Source organism: Scyliorhinus torazame, chromosome 20 (genome assembly GCF_047496885.1).
Source record: "Scyliorhinus torazame isolate Kashiwa2021f chromosome 20, sScyTor2.1, whole genome shotgun sequence".
NCBI classification, from domain to species: domain Eukaryota; kingdom Metazoa; phylum Chordata; class Chondrichthyes; order Carcharhiniformes; family Scyliorhinidae; genus Scyliorhinus; species Scyliorhinus torazame.
In genome coordinates, this window is record NC_092726.1 from 44703724 (window position 1) to 44713723 (window position 10000).

Consider the following 10000-nt stretch of genomic DNA (forward strand, 5'->3'; position numbering starts at 1 on the left):
ACAGAGACACAGACAGAGACACAGACAGAGACAGTGACAGAGACAGTGACAGAGACACAGACGGAGACACAGACAGAGACAGAGACACAGACAGAGACAGAGACAGTGACAGAGACAGTGACATTGACAGAGACACAGACACAGACAGAGACACAGACAGAGACAGTGACAGAGACAGTGACAGTGACAGAGACACAGAAAGAGACACAGACAGAGACAGAGACACAGACAGAGACACAGACAGAGACAGTGACAGAGACATTGACAGAGACACAGACGGAGACACAGACAGAGACAGAGACACAGACAGAGACACAGGCAGAGACAGAGACAGTGACAGAGACAGTGACATTGACAGAGACACAGACAGAGACACAGAAAGAGAGAGTGACAGAGACAGTGACAGAGACACAGACAGAGACACAGACAGAGACAGAGACACAGACAGAGACACAGACAGAGACAGAGACAGAGACAGAGACAGAGACACAGACAGAGACACAGACAGAGACAGAGACAGAGACAGTGACATTGACAGAGACACAGACACAGACAGAGACACAGACAGAGACAGTGACAGAGACAGTGACAGTGACAGAGACACAGAAAGAGACACAGACAGAGACAGAGACACAGACAGAGACACAGACAGAGACAGTGACAGAGACATTGACAGAGACACAGACGAAGACACAGACAGAGACAGAGACACAGACAGAGACACAGGCAGAGACAGAGACAGTGACAGAGACAGTGACATTGACAAAGACACAGACACAGACAGAGACACAGAAAGAGAGAGTGACAGAGACAGTGACAGAGACACAGACAGAGACACAGACAGAGACAGAGACAGAGACACAGACAGAGACACAGACAGAGACAGAGACAGAGACAGAGACACAGACAGGGACACAGACAGAGACAGAGACAGTGACATTGACAAAGACAGTCACAGAGGCACAGACCGAGACAGAGACAGTGACAGAGACACAGGCACAGACAGAGACAGAGACACAGACAGAGACAGAGACAGAGACACAGACAGAGACACAGACAGAGACAGAGACAGTGACAGAGACATTGACAGTGACATTGACAGAGACACAGACAGAGACACAGACAGAGACAGTGACAGAGACAGTGACAGAGACACAGACGGAGACACAGACAGAGACAGAGACACAGGCAGAGACACAGACAGAGACAGAGACAGTGACAGAGACAGTGACATTGACAGAGACACAGACACAGACAGAGACACAGACAGAGACAGTGACAGAGACAGTGACAGTGACAGAGACACAGAAAGAGACAGACAGAGACAGAGACACAGACAGAGACACAGACAGAGACAGTGACAGAGACATTGGCAGAGACACAGACGGAGACACAGACAGAGACAGAGACACAGACAGAGACACAGGCAGAGACAGAGACAGTGACAGAGACAGTGACATTGACAGAGACACAGACACAGACAGAGACACAGAAAGAGAGAGTGACAGAGACAGTGACAGAGACACAGACAGTGACACAGACAGAGACAGAGACACAGACAGAGACACAGACAGAGACAGTGACAGAGACAGTTACAGAGACACAGACAGAGACAGAGACACAGACAGAGACAGTGACAGAGACAGTGACAGAGACAGTGACAGAGACACAGACAGAGACACAGACACAGACAGAGACAGTGACAGAGACACAGACAGAGGCAAAGACACAGACCGAGACAGAGACAGTGACAGAGACACAGGCACAGACAGAGACAGTGACAGAGAAAGTGACAGAGACACAGGCACAGACAGAGACAGTGACAGAGACAGTGACAGAGACAGAGACAGTGACACAGACAGAGACCGTGGCAGAGACAGTGACAGAGACACAGACAGAGACACAGACAGAGACAGAGACAGTGACAGAGACACAGGCACAGACAGAGACAGAGACAGAGACACAGACAGAGACAGAGACACAGACAGAGACACAGACAGAGACGGAGACAGTGACAGAGACAGTGACATTGACAGAGACAGTGACAGAGACAGTGACAGAGACACAGACAGAGACACAGACAGAGACACAGACACAGACAGAGACAGTGACAGAGACAGTGACAGAGACACAGACAGAGGCAAAGACACAGACCGAGACAGAGACAGTGACAGAGACACAGGCACAGACAGAGACAGTGACAGAGAAAGTGACAGAGACACAGGCACAGACAGAGACAGTGACAGAGACAGTGACAGAGACAGAGACAGTGACACAGACAGAGACCGTGGCAGAGACAGTGACAGAGACACAGACAGAGACACAGACAGAGACAGAGACAGTGACAGAGACACAGGCACAGACAGAGACAGAGACAGAGACACAGACAGAGACAGAGACACAGACAGAGACACAGGCAGAGACAGAGACAGTGACAGAGACAGTGACATTGACAGAGACACAGACAGAGACACAGAAAGAGAGAGTGACAGAGACAGTGACAGAGACACAGACAGAGACACAGACAGAGACAGAGACACAGACAGAGACACAGACAGAGACAGAGACAGAGACAGAGACAGAGACACAGACAGAGACACAGACAGAGACAGAGACAGAGACAGTGACATTGACAGAGACACAGACACAGACAGAGACACAGACAGAGACAGTGACAGAGACAGTGACAGTGACAGAGACACAGAAAGAGACACAGACAGAGACAGAGACACAGACAGAGACACAGACAGAGACAGTGACAGAGACATTGACAGAGACACAGACGAAGACACAGACAGAGACAGAGACACAGACAGAGACACAGGCAGAGACAGAGACAGTGACAGAGACAGTGACATTGACAAAGACACAGACACAGACAGAGACACAGAAAGAGAGAGTGACAGAGACAGTGACAGAGACACAGACAGAGACACAGACAGAGACAGAGACAGAGACACAGACAGAGACACAGACAGAGACAGAGACAGAGACAGAGACACAGACAGGGACACAGACAGAGACAGAGACAGTGACATTGACAAAGACAGTCACAGAGGCACAGACCGAGACAGAGACAGTGACAGAGACACAGGCACAGACAGAGACAGAGACACAGACAGAGACAGAGACAGAGACACAGACAGAGACACAGACAGAGACAGAGACAGTGACAGAGACATTGACAGTGACATTGACAGAGACACAGACAGAGACACAGACAGAGACAGTGACAGAGACAGTGACAGAGACACAGACGGAGACACAGACAGAGACAGAGACACAGGCAGAGACACAGACAGAGACAGAGACAGTGACAGAGACAGTGACATTGACAGAGACACAGACACAGACAGAGACACAGACAGAGACAGTGACAGAGACAGTGACAGTGACAGAGACACAGAAAGAGACAGACAGAGACAGAGACACAGACAGAGACACAGACAGAGACAGTGACAGAGACATTGGCAGAGACACAGACGGAGACACAGACAGAGACAGAGACACAGACAGAGACACAGGCAGAGACAGAGACAGTGACAGAGACAGTGACATTGACAGAGACACAGACACAGACAGAGACACAGAAAGAGAGAGTGACAGAGACAGTGACAGAGACACAGACAGTGACACAGACAGAGACAGAGACACAGACAGAGACACAGACAGAGACAGTGACAGAGACAGTTACAGAGACACAGACAGAGACAGAGACACAGACAGAGACAGTGACAGAGACAGTGACAGAGACAGTGACAGAGACACAGACAGAGACACAGACACAGACAGAGACAGTGACAGAGACACAGACAGAGGCAAAGACACAGACCGAGACAGAGACAGTGACAGAGACACAGGCACAGACAGAGACAGTGACAGAGAAAGTGACAGAGACACAGGCACAGACAGAGACAGTGACAGAGACAGTGACAGAGACAGAGACAGTGACACAGACAGAGACCGTGGCAGAGACAGTGACAGAGACACAGACAGAGACACAGACAGAGACAGAGACAGTGACAGAGACACAGGCACAGACAGAGACAGAGACAGAGACACAGACAGAGACAGAGACACAGACAGAGACACAGACAGAGACGGAGACAGTGACAGAGACAGTGACATTGACAGAGACAGTGACAGAGACAGTGACAGAGACACAGACAGAGACACAGACAGAGACACAGACACAGACAGAGACAGTGACAGAGACAGTGACAGAGACACAGACAGAGGCAAAGACACAGACCGAGACAGAGACAGTGACAGAGACACAGGCACAGACAGAGACAGTGACAGAGAAAGTGACAGAGACACAGGCACAGACAGAGACAGTGACAGAGACAGTGACAGAGACAGAGACAGTGACACAGACAGAGACCGTGGCAGAGACAGTGACAGAGACACAGACAGAGACACAGACAGAGACAGAGACAGTGACAGAGACACAGGCACAGACAGAGACAGAGACAGAGACACAGACAGAGACAGAGACACAGACAGAGACACAGACAGAGACACAGACAGAGACGGAGACAGTGACAGAGACAGTGACATTGACAGAGACACAGACAGAGATAGTGACAGAGACAGTGACAGAGACACATACAGAGACACAGACAGAGACAGCGACACAGACAGAGACACAGACAGAGACAGTGACAGAGACAGTGACAGAGACACAGACAGAGACACAGACAGAGACAGAGACAGTGACAGAGACAGTGACATTGACAGAGACACAGAGAGAGACACAGACAGAGACAGTGACAGAGACAGAGACAGAGACACAGACAGAGACACAGACAGAGACAGAGACACAGACAGAGACAGAGACATAGACACAGACAAAGACACAGACAGAGACAGAGACAGAGACAGTGACATTGACAGAGACAGTCACAGAGGCACAGACCGAGACAGAGACAGTGACAGAGACACAGGCACAGACACAGACGGAGACACAGACAGAGACAGAGACACAGACAGAGACACAGACAGAGACAGAGACAGTGACAGAGACAGTGACATTGACAGAGACACAGACACAGACAGAGACACAGACAGAGACAGTGACAGAGACAGTGACAGTGACAGAGACACAGACAGAGACACAGACAGAGACAGAGACACAGACAGAGACACAGACAGAGACAGTGACAGAGACATTGACAGAGACACAGACAGAGACACAGACATAGACAGTGACAGAGACAGTGACAGAGACACAGACGGAGAAACAGACAGAGACAGAGACAGAGACAGAGACCCAGACAGAGACACAGACACAGACAGAGACAGTGACAGAGACAGTGACATTGACAGAGACACAGACACAGACAGAGACACAGACAGAGACAGTGACAGAGACTGTGACAGAGACACAGACAGAGACACAGACAGAGACAGAGTCACAGACAGAGACACAGACAGAGACAGTGACAGAGACAGTGACATTGACAGAGACACAGACACAGACAGAGACACAGACAGAGACAGTGACAGAGACAGTGACAGAGACACAGACAGAGACACAGACAGAGACAGAGTCACAGACAGAGACACAGACAGAGACAGTGACAGAGACACAGACAGAGACAGAGACACAGACAGAGACACAGACAGAGACACAGAAAGAGACAGTGGCAGAGACACAGACAGAGACAGAGACACAGAGAGAGACACAGACAGAGACAGTGACAGAGACAGTGACAGAGACACAGCCAGAGACACAGACAGAGACATAGACAGAGACAGTGACAGAGACAGTGACAGAGACACAGACAGAGACACAGACAGAGACACAGACAGAGACAGTGACAGAGACAGTGACAGCGACACAGACAGAGGCACAGACACAGACCGAGACAGAGACAGTGACAGAGACACAAGCACAGACAGAGACAGTGACAGAGACAGTGATAGAGACACAGGCACAGACAGAGACAGTGACAGTGACATTGACAGAGACACAGACAGAGACACAGACAGAGACAGTGACAGAGACACAGACAGAGACACAGACAGAGACACAGACAGAGTCAGAGACAGTGACATTGACAGAGACAGTCACAGAGGCACAGAAACAGACCGAGACAGAGACAGTGACAGAGACACAGGCACAGACACAGACAGAGACACAGACAGAGACAGAGACACAGATAGAGACACAGACAGAGACAGAGACAGTGACAGAGACAGTGACATTGAGAGACAGTGACAGAGACACAGACACAGACCGAGACAGTGACAGAGACACAGGCACAGACACAGACAGAGACACAGACAGAGAGAGTGACAGAGACAGTGACATTGACATAGACACAGACAGTGACACAGACAGAGACAGTGACAGAGACACAGACAGAGACACAGACAGAGACAGAGACAGTGACAGAGACAGTGACATTGACAGAGACACAGACAGAGACAGTGACATTAACAGAGACACAGACAGAGACAGTGACAGAGACAATGACAGAGACAGTGACAGAGACACAGACAGAGACACAGACAGAGACACAGACACAGACAGAGACAGTGACAGAGACAGTGACAGAGACACAGACAGAGGCAAAGACACAGACCGAGACAGAGACAGTGACAGAGACACAGGCACAGACAGAGACAGTGACAGAGAAAGTGACAGAGACACAGGCACAGACAGAGACAGTGACAGAGACAGTGACAGAGACAGAGACAGTGACACAGACAGAGACCGTGGCAGAGACAGTGACAGAGACACAGACAGAGACACAGACAGAGACAGAGACAGTGACAGAGACACAGGCACAGACAGAGACAGAGACAGAGACACAGACAGAGACAGAGACACAGACAGAGACACAGACAGAGACACAGACAGAGACGGAGACAGTGACAGAGACAGTGACATTGACAGAGACACAGACAGAGATAGTGACAGAGACAGTGACAGAGACACATACAGAGACACAGACAGAGACAGCGACACAGACAGAGACACAGACAGAGACAGTGACAGAGACAGTGACAGAGACACAGACAGAGACACAGACAGAGACAGAGACAGTGACAGAGACAGTGACATTGACAGAGACACAGAGAGAGACACAGACAGAGACAGTGACAGAGACAGAGACAGAGACACAGACAGAGACACAGACAGAGACAGAGACACAGACAGAGACAGAGACATAGACACAGACAAAGACACAGACAGAGACAGAGACAGAGACAGTGACATTGACAGAGACAGTCACAGAGGCACAGACCGAGACAGAGACAGTGACAGAGACACAGGCACAGACACAGACGGAGACACAGACAGAGACAGAGACACAGACAGAGACACAGACAGAGACAGAGACAGTGACAGAGACAGTGACATTGACAGAGACACAGACACAGACAGAGACACAGACAGAGACAGTGACAGAGACAGTGACAGTGACAGAGACACAGACAGAGACACAGACAGAGACAGAGACACAGACAGAGACACAGACAGAGACAGTGACAGAGACATTGACAGAGACACAGACAGAGACACAGACATAGACAGTGACAGAGACAGTGACAGAGACACAGACGGAGAAACAGACAGAGACAGAGACAGAGACAGAGACCCAGACAGAGACACAGACACAGACAGAGACAGTGACAGAGACAGTGACATTGACAGAGACACAGACACAGACAGAGACACAGACAGAGACAGTGACAGAGACTGTGACAGAGACACAGACAGAGACACAGACAGAGACAGAGTCACAGACAGAGACACAGACAGAGACAGTGACAGAGACAGTGACATTGACAGAGACACAGACACAGACAGAGACACAGACAGAGACAGTGACAGAGACAGTGACAGAGACACAGACAGAGACACAGACAGAGACAGAGTCACAGACAGAGACACAGACAGAGACAGTGACAGAGACACAGACAGAGACAGAGACACAGACAGAGACACAGACAGAGACACAGAAAGAGACAGTGGCAGAGACACAGACAGAGACAGAGACACAGAGAGAGACACAGACAGAGACAGTGACAGAGACAGTGACAGAGACACAGCCAGAGACACAGACAGAGACATAGACAGAGACAGTGACAGAGACAGTGACAGAGACACAGACAGAGACACAGACAGAGACACAGACAGAGACAGTGACAGAGACAGTGACAGCGACACAGACAGAGGCACAGACACAGACCGAGACAGAGACAGTGACAGAGACACAAGCACAGACAGAGACAGTGACAGAGACAGTGATAGAGACACAGGCACAGACAGAGACAGTGACAGTGACATTGACAGAGACACAGACAGAGACACAGACAGAGACAGTGACAGAGACACAGACAGAGACACAGACAGAGACACAGACAGAGTCAGAGACAGTGACATTGACAGAGACAGTCACAGAGGCACAGAAACAGACCGAGACAGAGACAGTGACAGAGACACAGGCACAGACACAGACAGAGACACAGACAGAGACAGAGACACAGATAGAGACACAGACAGAGACAGAGACAGTGACAGAGACAGTGACATTGAGAGACAGTGACAGAGACACAGACACAGACCGAGACAGTGACAGAGACACAGGCACAGACACAGACAGAGACACAGACAGAGAGAGTGACAGAGACAGTGACATTGACATAGACACAGACAGTGACACAGACAGAGACAGTGACAGAGACACAGACAGAGACACAGACAGAGACAGAGACAGTGACAGAGACAGTGACATTGACAGAGACACAGACAGAGACAGTGACATTAACAGAGACACAGACAGAGACAGTGACAGAGACAATGACAGAGACAGTGACAGAGACACAGACAGAGACACAGACAGAGACAGAGACACAGGCAGAGACAGTGACAGAGACAGTGACAGAGACACATACAGAGACACAGACAGGGACAGAGACATAGACACAGACAGAGACACAGACAGAGACAGAGACAGTGACAGAGACAGTGACATTGACAGAGACACAGGCAGAGACACAGACAGAGACATTGACAGAGACAGTGACAGAGACACAGACAGAGACACAGACAGAGACAGAGACACAGACAGAGACAGAGACACAGACAGAGACAGAGACACAGACACAGACAGAGACACAGACACAGACACAGACAGAGACACAGACACAGACAGAGACACAGACAGAGACACAGACAGAGACAGAGACAGTGACAGAGACAGTGACATTGACAGAGACACAGACAGAGACAGAGAGACAGACAGAGACAGTGACAGAGACAGTGACAGAGACACAGACAGAGACACAGACAAAGACAGTCACATAGACAGTGACATTGACAGAGACACAGACAGAGACACAGACAGAGACAGTGACAGAGACAGTGACAGAGACACAGACAGAGACACAGACAGAGACACAGACAAAGACAGCCACATAGACAGTGACATTGACAGAGACACAGACAGAGACACAGACAGAGACAGTGACAGAGACAGTGACAGAGACACAGACAGAGACACAGACAGAGACACAGACACAGACACAGACAGAGACAGTGACAGAGGCAGTGACATTGACAGAGACACAGACAGAGACACAGACAGAGACAGTGACAGAGACAGTGACAGAGACACAGAGAGAGACACAGACAGAGTCAGAGACACAGGCAGAGACACAGGCAGAGACAGTGACAGAGACAGTGACAGAGACACAGACAGAGACAGAGACACAGACAGAGACACTGACAGAGACAGTGACAGAGACAGTGACAGAGACACAGACAGAGACAGAGACACAGACAGAGACACAAACAGAGACAGAGACAGTGACAGAGACTGTGACATTGACAGAGACACAGACAGAGACAGAGACAGTGACAGAGACAGTGACATTGACAGAGACAGTGACAGAGACACAGACACAGACAGAGACAGTGACAGAGACACAGGCACAGACACAGACAGAGACACAGAGAGAGACAGTGACAGAGACAGTGACATTG